The following is a 21,143-nucleotide window of genomic DNA, read 5'->3' on the forward strand; positions in this document are numbered from 1 at the left end:
AAAATGAAAACAAAATAAAAACACAATGATTGAAATATATTTAATATATTTAAAAGATTCAATATTTTGTTTACCTGCATGTCATTTCACCATTAACCTACATCAGAGAAACTGAGCATGCGAATATCTCGTTAAATTATTGAAATATTAATTTAAAATCTCTTTTAGGTCATAGGGGATCAGCTGAGAAAAAAGTTTGAGAATCTCTGGTCTAGGGCATTTCACACAACAACATAAACAGGCTCAGATATGTATAATCTCCATATATGATAAAAAATGTCTTTGGTCCAATCAGATAAACTGCCTCAAGACACCTGAAACTTGCTCACACCCACCTTCATATCCTATACGTACCAGCACTTCTCACATGTTGAAGGCCCAACACACCCACCCCCACTCCCCGCAGCGCAATTTCAACCGAGAGGGGACCCCCGGCACTTTTTTTAACCACATCAAGCACTGTTAACAAATAACCCTATTGCTCATACACAGTCATGGAACATAAATAGAATGAGTCATATAGAGTAGGTTTATGAATGAGGAGAGAGCGGAATAGATTAGCTGCTGTCTGTTCCAGTTAGCACCAGCATGGCTGAAGCCCAGGCTTTAGCCAGTGGGAGGCGTCCAGGTTGTCAAGGTACATCCATCCAGCCTGGCATAGGCATTGTAGTCACGTGTCTATGCTTGCACGTCCATGGGGCACCCAATTACAATGAGGAAAAAATCATATTTTTAAATTATAATTATTATTTCAATGTAATGGTAAAACACTTTGAGACATTTACTATATAAATTAATAAAATTTTAAATATCGTAAAACTCATATCTCCATATTTCGTTTTAGTTTAGTTCAGTCATATATAGTTTAGTATGTATGTAAGCTGTCAGGGTGGGGAGTATTGGGGGGACCCAAAAATTTATTTTGCCTATGTCACAATATGAGGTAAATCCAGCCCTGGGCCCATCCCCCGCACTGCCCCTGTGCGTCTATCCATTGTGGCACTATAGTGGTTATTTGCTTTTAGATTTCGTGTTTGTAAACAGCTCCATCTCTCTCTTGCTTGCTCTGACATTACTATGCTGTGGGCAGAGGGGGTGGAATGTCTGTCAGTGCATGTTAGTTCACCACCAGTCAAGGCCTGCAGTCAGAGGCTAAACCGGAGCAATGTTTCTGCTGCTGTTGTGCCAGTCAGCATCACACAGCTCCAGAGAGCCAGAGCCGTACACCCCGGCACCCATATCCTCAGCTAGGGGCGGCCTTCCTGGAAAGGCGACTTAATTTAACCCCTGTTCCCCCGAGGTTTCTTTGTGACTGTCCATGACTCCTAACCCCATCAATGCGGCACTGTAATTTCCCAATGTGAGGAAGCACAGGGACCTAATTCGTCCTCCGTAGTATAGATAATATGTGCTGTGGCTTTCTGACATGGATTAATAATCTTAATGCTCCACCAGACCACAATTTATTCAGGATGAAAAGCTCTGCATGACAATATTATGAAGCTGATTTAAATGTAATTATTAAATTGTGTAATTGAAGAACTGATCGTGTATTCACTTGTAGCTGATTGTGATGGAGAACATGGAAGCATGTCTGAAAAATGTGCATACATAAACAAGATATAACTGTATAGAACAAAGTTTGCATTTCAAATTAGTTTTTGTTTTAATGCATATTTAAAATTACTTTGCACAGCATAAATAAATTAGCTTTGGTCCCTGGAACCCCCTAACTATTTCTGCACAATTGACTGTGAGTCCATCATTCAACTGATTTGTTCAAATTAACTGACTCAGGAACGAAACGGAACTGTGGCTACTTGCGAAATTGCATACTGAGTAGGTGCATCTTTTAAATAAATATATATTAGGGAAGTATGCATACTCAAATGCAGCCAGTCATTATGAATAAGTCATTGAATCATTTACTCAACAGATTTGTGCAAAACACTTGAGTAATTCTGGAACAAAACACCACTGTGTATTGTTAACTAAAATGGTGTTTATTTAGTTGATTATTATATATTTCAGTTCTTCTTACTTTGAATTAATTATAGTATTGCAGTTTATGAACATGTTTTTAAATCAATTAAACTTAGTCATCATTAGAATTTTAGCATATGGTAGTAACCCTGGTTCAAAAATGTTTATAATCACTGTGCAAACCCAACTATATTGGCAGTTCACAAAAGTTCAACACTACCATTTAAATCATGAGTGTAAAACTTCCAAAATTTTCCATTAGACTTCTACTTACTGATTTCATAAGCTGTCCATTACTCACTCTTAATCACTGAGGAAAAAACATTCAGCTTGTACTATGAAACTTTTCTTCAAGCTTCAGAGAATAAATTCATCCACTCATCCATTATTCATTAGTTCAAAGGCCAGCAGCTACTCCAGTGTGCAACCGCTCTTCCTTCTCCACATTCTCCTTTCCTTCATCTCTGCGGGATCAGTCTTACACAAACTCAAGCTGCGCTGGGTCTTCTGTATAATATATCCCAGTTCATTTCAGGTCTAATTGAAGAAGAGCACAAGACATCTTCACAAACTGCTATTGCAACAGCGTAATAACAAGAGGATCAGAGGCCTTCAAATCAAGGTCAAACTATCTGTCTAGTCAAGTATTCCATTTACAGCATTCCAGAACAGATTCATCTAAAGGTAAATAGTTTCAAATCATTTAATATTTTCTTATTTTCAATTTATGAAGACCGTAATTCTGCACTGCATTATTTGTGCAAGTTTCAGCTGTCGGCTTGAGCTGCTTTTACTGTGCTGGTGTTCAAACGTTACATATGTAAAAGCATATATTTTTCATTGCCCTTCACTTTAACTGTATTTTCTTCAATACTTCAATCCATGTGTTTAGATGAACATTGAGCATAGGGCAACAGAACAAAGGTTTTATGTTCTCTAGACTAATAATTCACTCATATGACTTATTGAGTCGTGCATCTTTGAAACACAATAAATCAGTCATTCTTTCAAAAGAAAAATGAAGGTCTACTCACATCAAAACGTAGTGTGAACTTAGTGTATACGTATTACATTGTATGTTGCAAAAATTGGAATCTCTAATGGACATCTATCATGAATATCATGCACATCATGTGTCTAGCACATCTATCAATCACATCTAGTTCTACTATCATTCATCCTGGATGGATGGATGGATGGTCATTTAAAAAGGTTGGTTGGCAGAGCTACACAACACTTGTGTGGGATCTAATTTTATATATACCTGAATGCATAGGCATAGGATATTACACACACATTACACACATATATAAATGTATAATGTAAAATGATCTATGGCTTAGTGCTCTCTAGCAGGTCATTGACCCTGAATCACAGGTGAAAGACATTCACAGTTTGTTGTAAATAAGTCCTGCTGGACACTCACAGTGGTTAACCTTTAAAATCAATCTTATTTATAGGTTCAACATCAGATGCACCTGACCTGCTGTAATATCACTAGGTTATAATATTCTATGAATAAACCTGTACCTGTGTACATACATCTCCATGTGAAAGAGGAAATGATCTTCATTAATATGAAATCTGCCTTTAATTTATAAACCTGCAGTGACAGATGCTCCATTTCTCCAAGACTTTACCATGGTTTTTCTTTGGCAATCCTTCATTTATACATGATTCCCTCCAACACTCTGCAGATACTGTAAATTTAGTGACAGAAAAATAAGTTATCAGTCTGTCATGATGGTAGGATTATGAATTTCACACAATTTGACACAAATTAAGAGAGATTTCATCATTAGTGCACAGTGTGTAGATGCCATATGCTCACGCTTCAGTTATTAAAAACCATTTAACTGATGCATAACAAATAATGGCTCCATTTACAATGTTATAATGCAGGACTGTGAAATGTTTGATACTGATTAGTTGACAAACGTTCTAAGGTGTGCAATTACTTTTTCAATAAATGCACAACTTTATTGTTTCCAGGCAGGTCTTGGCCGCATTAAAGTTTCATATCACTTTCCCAAATTATTTCAGTTCTTTCAAAGGTCCTTGCAGCAAAAGAACCAAAACACACAAAGACATTGATTGGGTGTACATTATTTTTCTAATAATTCAACTGTCTGTCGTCAATTATTCCTTACTTATTTCAAACATAAATAAATCTCCTCTAATTGCAATATCTCTTATGATGCATAAGAGAGAACCATAGCATTTGGCTTGGATTACTTTCGAATGGTTGTTTCTTTTCCACTCAACAGTGAGATAGTACACAATGTTCAATGTGAACTAAATGTTTTTTTTCAGTGGATTCAGCATCAGCAATAAGGGGGAGGACATGGGCCATTAAGGAGCCACATTATGAGATGACATGAAATACAGTTATGAGACACAGATATATATATATTAAAGCATGTTATTGTAATGGATTTAGGTCACATCCATTCACATTCACATTTAGTCCTCCCTGCAACTTTCTTTTCCTGACTACAGCTTTACATCAGCCGTCTTTTTTCCCTCGCCACAATATTGAACCATTATGGGAAAGAAGATTATATCTGTTCCAATATAGGAGGCTATTATAATAGCTTGTTTCACTTAGAGTTGTGGTTGATTCAATCTGATGCTAGAAGATTTTATAATTCTGTTTCTGCTTAGTAAACATTAAAATAAATCTATCACAATTCTAGACAGAATTGCCAAATGTAATCAGGCTGCTTATCAATGTAGTGAGTTTTCTGCCCTTAGCTTTACAAAGCACTTTTAAACATTAACTCTGTTTAATTCTGACAGGTGCCAAAAACAACATAAACTACAACAAATACAACTTTAACCCATATTTATCACTCTTTCCTATAGTTACAGTAAAGATTTGACATTCAATCCAAACAAATAACTGTCTTAACATCAATACATGGAATAAAAATGAAGTTTAAAACTAGGCTATTAATCCTGGATAGACTGCACACATTTACTACCATAGTAGGAAAAATAAATACTATGGCAGTCAGATCTGTTTCGTTACTGACATTCTTCCAAATATATTCCTTTGTGTTCAGCAGAACGAAGAAACATACAGGTTTGGAACAACATGAGGGTGAGTAAATGATGACAGAATTTTCATTTTTGGGAACTATCCCTTTAATTAACCAGACACTAAACATGGCTACATTTTCTTCTCAGGATCTACAAGAGATTCAAAAAGATGCATCCTATGTGTTATTATAGTTAACTAAAACTATATATATATATACACATTGCCCGGTCAAAAAAAAAAAGTTGCTGTTTGGATTTTAATAGGCAAATACTTAAGAGTCTATGGATGGATCATTATTACAGTGATTATTATTTTTCTAGCATGTTTTAGCAACGGTTCTTTTAACCCTAAAAGATGGAGTGTGTAGCTTTTCATTTCTTAAACAACCATGTAGGAAGACACATCATGGCCATATTCCAGGATGACAATGTCAAGATTCACCAGGCTCAAATTGTGAAAGAATTGTTGGGAGGGAGCATGCAATCATTTTCACACATGAATTGGCACTGGCCTTAACCTCAGTGTAAGTTTTTGGGATGTGCTGGAGTAGTGTTCACCTCTTGCATTGTCAATACAAGATCTTGACCAAAAAATGATGCACCTCTCAATGGAAATAAATGTTGTGATGTTATTTCCATCAAGAGGTGCATCAATTTTTATTCAAGATCTTTGACAATGACAATGCAAGAGTCGAGCACTCTGTAAAGTCTCCTCCAGCACATCCCAAAGACTTTCAATGAAATTAAGATCTGGACTCAGAGGTGCAAATTCATGTGTGAAAATGATTCTTCATGCTCTCTGAACCATTCTTTCACAATTTTAACCCTGGTGAATCTTGACATTGTCATCCTGGAATATGGCCATGATGTGTCTTCTTACATGGTTGTTTAAGAAATGAAAAGCTACACACTCCATCTTTAAGGGTTAAAAGAACCGTTGCTAAACATATAACATGCTAGAAACATAAAAATCACTGTATGATCCATTAATAGATTCTGAAGTATTTACCTATTAAAATCCAAACAGCGACTTTTTTTTTTTTTTTTTTTGGCTGGGCAGTGTGTATATATGTGCACAATGGAACAAAAAAAAAAAAAAAAAAAAAAAACAGAAAACAGGATTAAAAATGTTATTATAATATTTTTAACAAAACTATTATCTAAATTATACTAAAAAGTATCAGCAGTTTGTCTCTAGCATCTTAAGTTTTCTAATGCAATCTTTTATCATTTACAACTGTTACTTATTTGCTCTTTTTAGAGGCGTAGATGAACAAGACACATCTCTGAAGTTACAGCTTGTGTTTTCGAATAGAGATAACCTCTGTATAATATAGGACAAAGGCCTCAGAGCCCAGTTCCTCTCACCACCAGTGCCATGTTACTGTCCCCAGCAGTGATGTGGAAGGAACATGTCTACATGCTTCTTGCTGACTGGCTGGCGTTGCTCTCACACTGGATAGCTGATATGAGCTATCAGACCTTTTAAACAGAATACGTCAAGTATCAGGTGGTCTTCAGATGTGAGAAGAGACAAGACAAGCACTGACCCCTATTAACCTTGCTACGATACATGACTGAGACCAGGTTCAGAACCTGTTGCTGGATCTAGTTGCGGTTGAAACAAAATATCAGATTCAGCTCAGTGGTCAGGCAATGTCAAGTTACAATGCATTGCTAATTTGTGATTATGCCTGCAAAAACAACTTTGTCGTTTTCAAACTTTTTGGTGCCAAGGATCCTTAAATAAGGAAGCAAGACCTTAAGTCAGCGATGTGAGAAAAATTTGAGTGTGATATTATAAAATATGTTTTTTTAATGTTTAAATATTATAATAAACATTATATCCATAGTTGATAATAAAAGGTTGCACACAATAATGCTTTATCTGCAGAGAGCCCAATACTGCTGACTGATTTCAACACGAGAACATGAGTAACTTTTTCTAAAGGAGAGGATTCATCTGCTAGGAAAACTGTGAATAATGATTCTGAACTATCAAAGTAACATCTGCTCCACTGTTTGATCTAAAAATATCTCACTGGATGTAATTTGGCTTATGTGAGTGGTATTAATTACCATAAATGTATTGTTGGATTTTAAACCAAAGCAAAAGAAAGACTGGTTTAAGATAACTTACACAGCAGTACTTAAGCTATAATTCAGACATTTGTGTTGGCAGAATTGTTTTCCAAGACAAAACAATTTCTGAAAGCCCCAAACGTTCACTAGAAGTAGAATTGTTTTCTGTGGTATTCAGTATATATTCGGTTGTATCTCAGATAGATGAGATGGCGGAAGTCACAAAGCGAAGCTGTCACAAGGGCTAAATTGCAGTAACTATATAGGGTTTGAGCCAAAAATACGACTGCACAAACGCTTGCTTTCTCTAGCTGTGGTTAGTGTATGTTGATTTGAAACACCAAACAATAAATAATCTGGAAGATTTCTAAGTTCCTTATCTTTGCTGCTCTTTTTTCCTTTATCCTCTCTCTTTTCCTAACAATAAAAGTGCCGTTAAGGTTGGCCCTAGGATGTCGTTATGCAATAGGTTATAGCTGGTCACTCACCCATTTCTAGCTCTATTTGACATGAATGTTGTTTCAGCAATCGTTTTGAATGACATTTATGTCAGCCTTTCCTTTACACAGCTAGTCAGGCAGCAGCTTTGTGTCAGGAAAAGACTTTTAAAAGACAAGTATAATGAGTAATAATGCCGGGAAGCTAGTATGTGCCATTGTGGTGGTTTTTTGACAATGGTGGGTTTTCCTCCCTGACTGCAGTTTAGAAGACATGCTTGTAGAGGGGCTTGGGAAATGAAGCATTTCTATGTGTGATGAGACAGAGGGAGAGAGTCAAAGATGGATTTTCACACACTTATAATGTTCCTCCTGCACATCACCAAAGAAAAGTCAGCTTGACATGTAGATGAAAGTATAAAGTGTGTGTGTGTGTGAGAGAGAGAGAGAGAGAGAGAGAGAGAGAGAGGGTATCTGCATCTGAGTTTTGAATCCACTCGCATGCAAAGAATCGTTACTGATCTCTGTGGACTTTAGCAGGCAGAAATTATGTAGCACTGAACATTTTCGAAACTTGGCACTGTTTCTGCTATTAGCATCTTAGGCACAGATATTACTCACATACACACGCACACACACACACACACACACACATACAAGGAAATACATACAAATTGACAAAATATACGCCCAGTTTCACAGACAAGTCTTAAAGGGATAGTTTACCCAAAAAAGAAAATTGAATATGACTGTCTTCTTTCAGACGAACACAATTTAAAACTTTATGAATTAAAATAACGAGCTTCCGGCACGACAGCCATACGCATTTGACGTACGTCCAAAAAGCATTAACTTCTGCGACGCAGTACACAAATGCCATGATGTTCTACACTACGCTATGACGTAATACGCTAAAACGCATAGTACGTCATGTTATTGTGTACTACGTCGCGGAAGTTAACCCTTTTTGGACATACGTCAAATGCATATGGCTGTCGTGCCAGAAGCTCATTATTTATAAAGTTTTGAATAACGATATTCATCTTACACAAACACATCGATTTGCTTCAGAAGGCCTTTATAAACCCCCTGCAGTTTCATTCATTTATTTTATGGATGGGTGCATTTTTTTTTTTGTCTTCAAAATTTGGGCAGCCATTCACAACCATTATAAACCTTGGAGGACTAAGGATATTTCTGAATATATCGCCGATTGTGTTCGTCTGAAATAAGATAGCCATATACACCTAGGATGGCTTGAGGGTGAGTAAATCATGGAATAAATTTCATTTTTGGGTGAACTATCCCTTTAAGCCTAGTCCAGACTAAAATGCATGTTTGAGCTGTTTTAACTGAAAGCAACTTGCACTGGCATATCTTAAAACATATCAGTGCCATTGCTTTATCTCAAGATGCGCACCAGTGATGTTCTAAGGCACATTTATAAAAGCTACTTAGATGTCCTAATTAAACTAAGGCCTAAACCTGACTTAATCTAAGCCCTGTCTGTGAAACCAGGCCAAAGTGTAGCAAAAATGGGAATTCCTTCAGGGTTGTGTCATGATAAACAGTAAGGGCTCAAACCTACTCCATCAGAGTGCACCCATGCACTAAACTTTATTGTTAGTGATTAAGATAATGCTGTTTTTATGGATGCCACTGTGATGATTTTACCATATTTTACTTAGTGATTGTATAATTGAAAACAATTAATTTTCCAGTAAATGTCAATTTATTTAAAATGACTCATCTGGCCAAAGTAAACACAAGCTGATTTATTACTGAGAGTTCACAGGCACTGTTCTCCACTTCTGGCAGCTTAGAATAAGCAATGCAGAGTGATAATAAATGAGACAGAACCTAGGGATACACTTTATTTGGAAGCAGACTATTCCATTAATCATATCTGAGATCAATCACAATGCTGAACACAGAGCCATCAGTTGAATGATTCAGCAATTACTACAGTATAAATTAGCCTTTACACACATTATGAAACAAATTGGATGTTTCTTTTACTAGATTTCACTGATTGGTATCATGTGGCACAGTATACCACGAAAAGCAAATATGTTGTTGCAAATAATCAGACCTCTTTCTTTCTTTCTTAGTTTTGCTTTTCAAAGTCTCAGTAACAGTGCAGTTCTGGTGTGAATTAAAACTTGTTGGAAAGGTGACAAGTTCTCACAGGAGGGCTTTGCTTCTCTGTCCAGGTTCATTGACATCATCTCGCTGTGGAATCACTTGACATTTGGGATTTGACCATTCCCTGCTGCACCCCAATTCCTTCCTGCTGGCAGATAATTGCATCAAACATTCATGATGACCTATACAAGCAGGCTGCATGGAGGGCATGGCTCAGCTGATCCACAGACTTCAACTCCACCCTGATCGAGCGGTAACTGGGGTGGATTAATATGGAGCATGCAGATCGCTTATGCTGGAACCAGCAAGCCTCTAGGGAAAGATCGGCCCACTGATGCTTTTGTTATTGATATCACACTAGGAGCCTGGGCCACAATGGATAACCTCAGAAACAACCTGTTAGTTGTTATATCCTAATAAATAAACAATATTTTTTGTTATTTTATCAATATTCCTCAAGTATGTCAAAAATAGCTAGCAAGACACATCTCTGAAATAGAAGCTTTACAATAAAAATTATTTAATATACAGTATTAATTTGATCCTCTACATGTAGCAATTATGAATATGTGCTGTTAAATTATGCACCATGAAGAAATTAGGAATAATTAATGAATTATTTATAGACTTTTTTCCTTTCACAACAAAAACTAGTATCTTTTTGACATATTTAAAGGGTTAGTTCAGTCAAAAATGAAATTTAAGATATTTTGATGAAATCCGAGAGAGTTTTTTGTCCTCCATTGAAAGCAACGAAATTACCACACTCAATACTGAGCCGGTGTTCAGACGTAAACACAGAAGCTCTGCAACGAAAATAGCGTAGCAGTATGACTGGACAGACGAATTTGTTGAATAAAGTTGTTATTTTTGTTTTGTTTTTGCAGACAAAAAGTATTCTCGTCGCTTCATAACATTATGGTTGAACAACAATTTGTGTTCCAAAGATGAACAGAGGTCCACTGGGTGTGGAACGATATGAGGGTGAGTAATTAATGATAGAAATTTCATTTTTGAGTGAACTAACCCTTTAATCAGCAAACTGTAAAAGTGGCTCACTGTCAGAATTGTCAGGTTATAGTGACATTATCTCCGTCGCCAGGCAACAAAAGCACATCTGGAGTTATTCTCTTGATGTGCCCTCAGTGTTGTGCTAATAAACCAGTGTAAGGGAGGCACTTGTATGGTTAAGTGGACACCGCAGAGGAAAGCAGTAATTACAACTCCTAAATTAGTGTGCAGGAATGAAATTGATTCACATAACTGTTTCTTGGCTGTGACAAAGAATATCTCCCTGCTGGTGTGAATGTAATTTTGTCTGAGAACTGTGGCCAATGTTATCTTGAATAACATGAACAAGTGATGTGGAACAGGGTTTTGGTTATTGTGATCTGATCAAGAGCAAGTTTTTCTCTGTAAATTGGGGGCATTTTCGTAGGAGAAGAAGGTCATAGGACTTTAAAGTTTTAGTTGTTTGCTTATTTGTTCGCTGCAGGGATCACAGAGATCAACACAGGGAGATTGATTTAGAAATAGTTTTGAAAGACTGTTGATATTACAATAGTCCATACATGCAGCAGGATCAGCTAATACATCTTTTACAGATGCTTTCACGCTCTCAGAATTGGACTTAATAGAAATATAAAGGCAAGAACAAAGATGTTTCCGACTACTGAAAATCCTCAGGGACTTTTTAACGCTCTTGCGCTGACCTTTAAAAAGTCACGGCTGAAGAAGTCCAGTTAAAGTTCCATTACCTAAAACCCCTCACTTTCTCAGCCAGTTTCAGTCTTAACCCTTAAAAGTTTTATTTTAAACCATGTTTATGCTTTATAACAGTGCTTTACGTAGACCAGGAAGGTGACAAACTAGGCACTATCAGAGTTTAAAGATGACAGTTATTTTGAAACAAACAAAAAGGTCACATTTTACAATGAGGTTACCTAGGGTTTTATGTATACTGTATACACACACAGAATATAGGATTGTTAATTCATGGTTATTCATGATACAACTAGTGCTAATATATACCATTTGAAATGCTAAAAACATTAGTATGTATAGAGTAATACCAAGATTAATCAATGTAAATGTATTGTTTATTGTCAGTTGTTACCTAATGCATTGAAGCTGATTTTCAAAGTTTTACAAAGAACATTGAAGTTTAAATGTAATATTCAAGAGACACATAAACAATAAGTGTGTCCAATCGTCATTTAATTTAATTTAAATGAAGTGCATTAAATACAAAGACCAAAATAAAATGCAAGCAAACAATGTTCCCAGTAAAGCAAAGCAGAAACAATCAGCTTTTCTGTGAGAAATTGAATGTAAAGACATATTCAAGTGTGCTACAGTTAGTCATGGGTGACATTGCGTCTCAACGAACCCTGCAGTGGTGCTCCATTATTCTAGGCTGATGTTTCTCTCATTTCTCTCTTCCAGTGTGGGAGGATGGGGTGGGGTTATTAAATTCTAACGGGACTGCACTGATACCCACGTATCTGAGCTTTCACTTCAAAGGCTGCAACTTAAAACACCTTTCCACTGATATCAACGCCTGAGTAATTGCAATACAATTGTACATGCTGAATGGGAAATGAATAAAGGAAACCATTTAAATTCACTCTCTAAGAACATGAAGGGAAAAGAGACCATGACCCTGATGAAACAAGACCAGTTTTGGATGCTCTTGTGTCCTGATGTCTCCATAAGGCTGCTTAATCAGCTTAACCAGCAAGACTTCCTTGGTCAACCCGCCTCACTGGAAAGACCATACTGGTTGACCTGCATTGACTAGTACAACACTAGCATTAACTAGCTCACACCAGCCTGCTTACTGGTCTAAGCTAGTCTTTTCAACAAGATAGTCAGAAGTAGTTCCTCAGATTTATAAAATGTTGTTTAAATATTAAAAATTTTCTCCAGTTTGAATAGGAAGTTGAAGAGAGTGCGATTCTTAATGTTTGATGAAACCACATGCATCAGTAGAAAAAAGGGAAATATGCATCAACGAATGACATTAAGCCAATCTTCAACATCCTTGCAAGTGAATTACAAACAGACATTAAAGAGAATGTTCAGCCGGACTCCCCTTTGATGCCAATAGCCCCCCTGATTATATATTCCTGAGGACATATATAATGAGGAACATATTTAATGAGGACATATTTAATGAGAAACAGTCTCTAGCCTATGTGTTTGATCACTAACTGGTCAAATGCATTACTGAGTAGAGGAGAGAGACACCATTTTGTTTGTTTGAGCATTTCATTTTTTTCTAGTATCCCCAAAATAGCACTTTACAAGCACAACGATACTGGGGTTCTTTATCTGTTCTGACTGTGAAATTAATAGCTGCAGTGAGAGAGAAGAAGAAAGGCAGAGCAACTGCACTGCAGATCAAGATGAGGAATGTTGTGTCACATGCATCCTAATCAAGTTTTGAAGATTCAGCATAATCTAGTAGCGAAGACGAAATGCGTGCAAAAAGATGGTGGAGCAAAAACACAAGTGTTGGTCCACACAATTATGTTTTCTTTTTTTTTTCTCCTTTGCTTGACTCATAGTTCTGGGAACAGTGATATCTGCCTTTGATCGCAAGGTAAACACATTTACTTTTCAGATGGTTTTGTTTTACACAGCACACCACAGTGATTTAAATGGCTGTGAGAGGGATTAAGTGCAGTTTGCCGGGCTATAAAACTTACGATGCAGGATCATTGATTTTGAAATCATTCATTAACAATGGTCCATGTACAGCATCAAGGATGCACATACACACAATAACATACTTGAATCCATTTACCTAAGGTGAGATTTATGACGGGAAGCTTTGAAGATAATCAAAATATCTATATCTTTGTAAAAATATTTTGTCATGTCAAGTCAAAATTCTTTTATATGACCAAATCAGCCTAATTACAATAGCTCATAAAAGTAATTTGTAATGGTCAGATTGGGTAGAAAGAGTTCACAATTGCACAATGATTCTTTCTGCTGCAAAGTAGCAAAACTCCTGTCATGTTATACATCCTGCAAATAAATCTTGTTGAAACATTAGAAATCCAAAAGGAATAAAAAGCATGTGCGGTGTGTTAGCCTTTTCCCTCCCCCAACATAGAGACAATTGATTTGTGGCTTTTCAAAATTTAAATAATGGATGGATCTGGCAGTCAATAGTGCACGGCCATTAATCTTGATTTATGTGCTGTAGGGGCCCATCTGGCTGCTCGGCACATTATTCTCAGTGGAACCCATTGAACAGAGTATTTTACACTAACTCCAAAAGTGCCAACAGGGCCAGAAGCTTCATGCCCATTCAAACTGAATTTAGAGCCAAGTGGATTTTAAATGTAACTTCCCCAAAAAAATTAGCATTTTTGAAAGTTATGTTGCATAATTATTGTACAATTATTATTCTAAAATATATTTCTTATTATTAAAAATTAAAGAAAAAAAGTATGTTTGGTCAGTTGTTTTACACTAAAAATTCTGTCATCATCTACCCACCCTCATGTCAGCCTCATTACGTATGACTTTTTACCCATGGAACAAAATGTCAAAGCTGCTCTTTCCATGCAACAAGAATGCTTTGCTTGGATTATTGAAAAATAAATAAAATAAAATAAAATAAAATAAAATAAAATAAAATAAAATAAAATAAAATAAAATAAAATTAAAATATGAATGAATAAATGCTAGGCCTGGATTTGAGCCATGGCTCCTTTTACACACAGAAACTATACCATACACTAGATTATCTGCTTTTATCCTGACAGAACTATTTTTTTTTTCTGTCATGTCACAGGTGAATCCTCAATAAATAAATAATAAATAAAGGGAAGAAGAAGAAAAGTAAGTGTAATACTTCATCTTATGTAAGCAATAAGGTACGAGAGGCTGTGCTGTATCATGAATAAGTCACGGCTGAAGGGCGTTGTTAGGCACAATGTGAAGTGGTTAGCACACAATACAAATATTAAAGCCAAAAATATGTATCAATGCAACTTTTGATGAAGTAAACTTTCAATAAAAGCCTTCCTTCTGCCGGAAAAATAGTCACTGACCGTGAACTGCAACAGAAGTTACATTATTATGCCATTAGATGGCAGCAAAGACTGTCTTTATGAGTGTGTCAGTCAGTAGCGAAGAATTTTAAATTGAAATACTGAATTGTTGAGACCTTCGTTAATCTTCGGAACGCAAATTGAGATATTTTTGTTTAAATCCGATGGCTCCATGAGGCCTACATAGGGAGCAACGACATTTCCTCTTCTCAAGATCCATTAATGTACTAAAAACATATTTAAATCAGTTCATGTGAGTACAGTGGTTCAATATTAATATTATAAAGCGACAAGAATATTTTTGGTGCGCCAAAAAAAACAAAAAAAAAACGACTTATTTAGTGATGGCCGATTTCAAAACACTGCTTCAGGAAGATTCGGAGCGTTATGAATCAGCGTGTCGAATCATGTTTCGGATCGCGTGTCAAACCGCCAAACTGCTGAAATCACGTGACTTTGGCGCTCCGAACTGCGGATTCGACACGCTGATTCATTATGCTCCGAATCTTCCTGAAGCAGTGTTTTGAAATCGGCCATCACTAAATAAGTTGTTTTTTTTTTTTGTTTTTTTTTTGGCGCACCAAAAATTTCCTCGTCGCTTTATAATATTAATATTGAACCACTGTACTCATATCAGAATTTTCATTTTTGGGTGAACTAACCCTTTAACAGTTAAAAGGACAAGATAATACATTGGACATTTAAACAGATTTATTATGATTTTTAAAACAGATTATCTAAATCTAAAACAGATTTATTAAACAGATTTATTATGAACATAGGACTGACCTGAAGGAAAATGCTGAATCTGAATGCAGGTAATAAACTCGCTCACTCGATCTTTTTCTCACAACAATCTTCTACATAATACAGTAAGCTTCAATGAACAATATCAATCGAGAACAAACAGTTTACGTTGCTAAGAGTGGTTGCAAAGGGTGTTGTGTAGTGATACACAGAACCGTTGGGTGAAGCGGTCATAGCCATGTTTTATCGTGAATAAGAATCAGAATCAAGGACAGGAACTAACCGTTTTATAAATAGACAATATTAATAAAGTGCATCTTCAGTAAACTAATTTATTTAAATGCATTTTGACAAATCTGTTTGAATCAGTCTTCTCTGTGGCACAGTTTATGCTCCTTATATGAAGTTTTATTTAACAAAATTCGGGAGGAGCACGTTCAGGTAATCAACCAATCAGTGCAAGGGGAAGCCAAAGCTGTCTCTCACCTCTATCCCGCGACAAGTTTCACAGCATCCCTCCACCACCCCATCACCTCACTCTTGGCTGGTTTCTATCCCAGTCAAGGAGGGGGAGTACTCTGGGTTCGGGCCAAATACGCATACAATACTATATAAATTACTATTTGATTTCATGTAGGCTACGTGTGAACTCGTGAAATGGATGTTCACGTTTATTTCTAACAACGTTCTGAGTTGACCTTCATCCCTTACAGATGTGGGTCACGGACTCACTGCCACAGTGAAAGTATTCTATGCAGTGACAAGGATAAAAACAATGACAAAGTATTGATCTGCTGTGAACACTATTCGAAAAGGTCTGCAGTCAGTCAAAAGGTCAAAAAAAAAAAAAAAAAAAAAACTAAAATGAAGTACTTTGACACTGCCATACTAGCATGCTAAGGCTATTCATCAATGTGACATGATTTTTACCACAGAAAATCAAATGCAAGATTCTGTGTCAAAACCTGAAAGACAGGCACTGAGTAGTTTTAACACAACACGTGCCACAGGATCTTCAGAGAATGCCATACTAAGATTAACTTCCATTCTGGCCCTAAAGAGGAGCGAGTATCCTTATTAATATGCTATTAAATGAAGTCTAGACTGTGCAATGTGATAATGTATGGCAGAAAGCCATTATGTTTAATATTACCAACAAAGGTCATCTTTATTAAAGTGAGACATTTGTGCTGAATTATTAACTCAGCACCAGCACCAGTATTGTTTCAGAAAATCAAATCAGTTTAAGTTGCTATGATTATTTGCTCTATAAACAGTGCCTCATTGTCACAAACTGAATAAGAGACTAATAACTGATATCACGCTGAGGTACCGATCCATTTTGTTCCGCTACAACTATAATACCACACAAAAACAAGGCATCTCTCAAGCAGACAGATCACGGAAAATAGATTGCACAGGGCTCGCGGTTGCAATTCAACAACATGTCACACAGTTAGTGAAAGTAGTGTACAAGCAAAAGGTGATGATTTTAGACATTTAGAGTCAACTCCTTTCTTTTCCACTGAGATTTGCTGTCTTGACAGTTTGTTTGTTTTGTTGCCTCAGGGCTGACTGGAATTTTACTACGAACAAATACACGGGAGAAACACAAGCAAACAGTGTTTCCGTAATGATTTTATGTCAACTCTTTGTTTGCTATTCATGGGAAGATGATTTAAAGGTAATGCAGCTCCTGTCACAGGGATTTTGGAAATACATTGTGAGACAGTGTGAAACTGATAAGACGAAGAGAATGAGAAGTTATACACTGCTATAGAGTCTTTGCACTGACCTGACATTTCTCCGGCTCTCAAAAATCCAATATCCAGTTGCTGACCTGTTTCTGGGGTTACAAGTAGATACTATCAGAATTTGGGCTTGTTTTTGGCAAAAATACAAATCAACATATTCTCACAGTTTGGGAGCAGGTTCAATTATTATGGGTAAACAGAAGTTTGAGGCATGATTACCACAAGCTTAAGTCTAACCTGAGGCAAACTTGTTCTCAGTAAAAATAGGCTATTGCCAGCGTTAACACTGCAGAGAAAGAACTTGAGACTTCCTTATGATCTTATCCCAGTATTCTGCTTCTGAAACAAAATCCTCTTATTTTTATAATTAATCAACAGGAGACTAGATTATTATCGGAAACATTATCCCCCAGCACTATGTGCAAACTGAAGAAAGTGTTCATCTGTCTGCCTATGCAATGGTATTTTAATAAGCAGAATTGAAGATCAAGAAGGAAAATCAGAAAGTTAAGCTAATGGACAGATGAGTGAATGGATAATTTACTGTTATAATTAATCAGCTGGAGACTAGATTATTATCTGAAACATTATCCCCCAACACTACATGCAAATACGTTCTTCTTACTGCCTACTAGCCACTTTTTACCAGCAGAAGCGACGATCAAAAAGGGAAATCGGTAAGTTATGCTAATGGACAGGTGAATGGATAATTAAACAGATGCTTTAAACGCATCCCATTTTACATTCTCCCCATGTCCTTGTGTGAGGTTTCATTGAGTTTCATGTTTTCATGCAAGCTCCCTCCACAAAAAAAAAAAAAAAAAAAAAAAAAAGACAGAAAACTGCAATTACAGTATATGCATGCCATTTACTGCCATGCCACTCTCAGATGCATTCATTCGACATGCCAGCTGGTTTAAATTCATGCATTTATCAGACACTTTTATCCGAAGCTGATGGTTGAAAGCTAATGGTCACTGATAGTTATCGGGCCCGGGGGAATACATCAAGTCTGTTGGCCTTGTTGCACTTGCTGTCATGCAGAAAGACTGCCTATCATTGTGCAAAATGGCCAACCTAGAGGAAGTCTTTAGTTTGCATTAGTTTAAATCTTTTAGATCAGTGGCTCTTAACTCGTGAGTTGAAACTCAAAAATCATAAATTTTACTGTTTTTGCTTTATTTTTAAGCAAATAAATGCAGCCTGGGTGAGCAAATGTGACTTACTACGTGACATAAGTGAATTTATATGCAAATAGCTACACTACAGTTCAAAAGTTTGGGATTTTTTTTATTGATTTAGAGAGAAGGGCCTTATGCTCACCAAGTAAAAAACAGTAAAATTATCAAATATTATTAGGATTTAAAAAAAAAATAAAAAAAATGTCTGGCGCAAATTAATCACTTTGTAGAAATGAGTTGACATCCTCTTTAAAAATATGCAAGGTAAAAGAAAATAAAGTCCTAGACTTTTAAATACAGGTTCACATGCACAAGGATAAACATGGTTCGTCAAGGATTGCTTAATGTAAAATCTGGGTCCTGAAGCAAAACAGTTGAAAACCTGGTTTTTAATTGTCTAACTTGCCTATACAAATTCCTTTACAAAAACGGACCCTTTAAAGTCCCAGCATAATTCTTATGCTGTCAAGTTGTTGATTGTTGTCATGAGGCCACTTACGCAGTCATGTCATCTCACTAGTTTTGTGCAGAGAGAGAATGTAAGTGGAAGTGAGATGTGAAGATGTAGGAGGTTTTAGAGTGCTGCCCTGATTAGGTGACCCGAACCAGGGGGAGGATGTACAATTACGTCTCGTTGCTGAGGGCAAAATGAAGCTGAGGTTAATGGTAGGAGACAGATGGATTGGGGGTTGAAGAGCTGCATTACTGCAGTGCTGGAAGTGAGCTAAGGTCAAACTGAAAGATGGATAAAACTTCTGTTTATGTTACTGGGAATGCGTGGACTTGATTTTTGACATTAAATGTTCAGTAACCACTGACCTTCTTCATCTCCTTCATCTTGATTTTATGCCCTAAAAATGTCTCAGAGCATAACAGCATGTAAAACACTGAGATGCAAACTGGGTAGGATGGTCCCAAATTCCAGTCACTACTCAAACATTGATGAGTGGGTGGATGCACAGACATTCTTAAGACTCTAGGTGCCACTATAATAACCACAATTTGATTTTTAATCATAACCCATTTTCTTCTTCTTCTTCTTCATAATTTTTTTTTTTTTGCCATTTATGAAAAATCTATGTAGTCCTAGGTTTTCTGCCAACTGGAGAAAAAAAAAACAAACAAACAAAAAAACAGTATAAGAATCCTTTGTAAACAATTAAATAGTTTTAAGTTTTTAAATAGTTTTTAAATGTTGCTTGCAAATCTCATTTAGTCAGAACAAGGACCAAACACTGACCCCTTGAAAACATCCCTGTAACTCTGTCTGCCTGTCTGATTTCAGTTGTAATAAATAAGGGATCGTCATGAAACTTGGGATAGGATATGCCTTCAGAAGTCTTGCCACTAAATGGCAATTTAAAATTGCTGAGGAAACACATGGTATAATGATACTAAATCTAAAAATGACTAAAACTATAGTGTTGGTATAATCGACTTGAAATGTTGTCTTTATTATTAGAATTTCTCTGTGGATGAAGACAAATACAAAGCGCACGACTGCCATTTAAAAATATCAGTATATTGTGACAAAATAGAAACTTCATTTAACTGGACCAAGTCTACCAAACCTTGACTCCTTGACCTGACACTATTGTGTATGCAACACTTCACCACAAGATGGTAGTATCACAAACATAATCAGCACATGTATATCAAAAGTGCCTTCATATCACTTCTAGTCTGAAATGATCTTGTGAAATAGAACAATTTCATTCCTTATTCTGAATTTAATTTCTGAAAATTATGTTTTTATGTTTATGTTTATGTTTATAAAAGTATTTACCCCTGGTTTCACAGACAAAGCTTAAGCATAGTCCCAGACTAAAATGTATATGTTTGAGCTGTTTTAACTGAAAGCAACTTGTACTGACATATCTCAAAATATGTCAGAGCCATTGTTTTATCTCAAGATGCACACCAGTAAGGCCTAATCCTGGCTTAGGCTAAGCCTGTCTGTGAAACCGGGCCTTGGAGTTCTTCTACTCTATTCAAACAAGGTGAGGAAGGAGATTACTGCTACAATACTGGAGTTTTTTTTTTTTTTTTTTCAAAATTTGAAAGTGTATATAAATGCCAAATGGGTAAACTGTTTTCATTCGCTGTACATATTGATGCAAAATACATACTGTCTGTGTGTTTCACTGATTATCCACTAGATGGCTCCCCTGACCATTTCCCAAAAGGAATCAACAAGCAACAAGTGTGCTTTCATTTATTTGCACAGAAAGAGTAAGTTTGAGCAGAATAAAACAAAAGAATGCTACAGTGATCATCACTGACTATCAATGATACAAAAACACTTTCAAGACCAAGAATTCACGGCAATTAGACGAAAGAGCAGTCTTATTTTGGACAGCCTGCAAAATTAATTACTTCCCTCCTTTCTCTTCTGTTTGTGTACACTCAGAAAAGACACATTCCTCACAGGTCCACAAAAACACATGTAGAAAGCGCTTGCCTGACCTGAGCTAAGCATGCTTATTCTTTCTTTCTCCTCTACACACACACACACACACACACACACACACACACACACACACACACACACACATGTATTCAAACATACGGGATGCTCTGAGCAGACGCCACGTGCCTGGCTGGCCTTAAGCTGAAGGAGAGGCAGTCTACATAAACACTTGTCTTTTTGGCACATTCTGTTGGGTTGGCTATACAAAACAGCGGAATAGTCGATAAATAATC

General features: G+C 36.4%; 1 long non-coding RNA gene across 1 annotated transcript; it reads left to right on the forward strand.

Annotated features, from left to right (window-relative positions):
* Positions 1-2,269: 2,269 nt before the first annotated feature.
* Positions 2,270-10,312, forward strand: LOC127513160 (uncharacterized). The gene is made up of 3 exons (XR_007930354.1): positions 2,270-2,667; positions 5,052-5,086; positions 9,758-10,312. It is a non-coding gene; the product is annotated as an uncharacterized LOC127513160 (long non-coding RNA).
* Positions 10,313-21,143: the final 10,831 nt, after the last annotated feature.

The sequence above is a fragment of the Ctenopharyngodon idella genome, chromosome 5 (genome assembly GCF_019924925.1).
Source record: "Ctenopharyngodon idella isolate HZGC_01 chromosome 5, HZGC01, whole genome shotgun sequence".
NCBI lineage: Eukaryota > Metazoa > Chordata > Actinopteri > Cypriniformes > Xenocyprididae > Ctenopharyngodon > Ctenopharyngodon idella.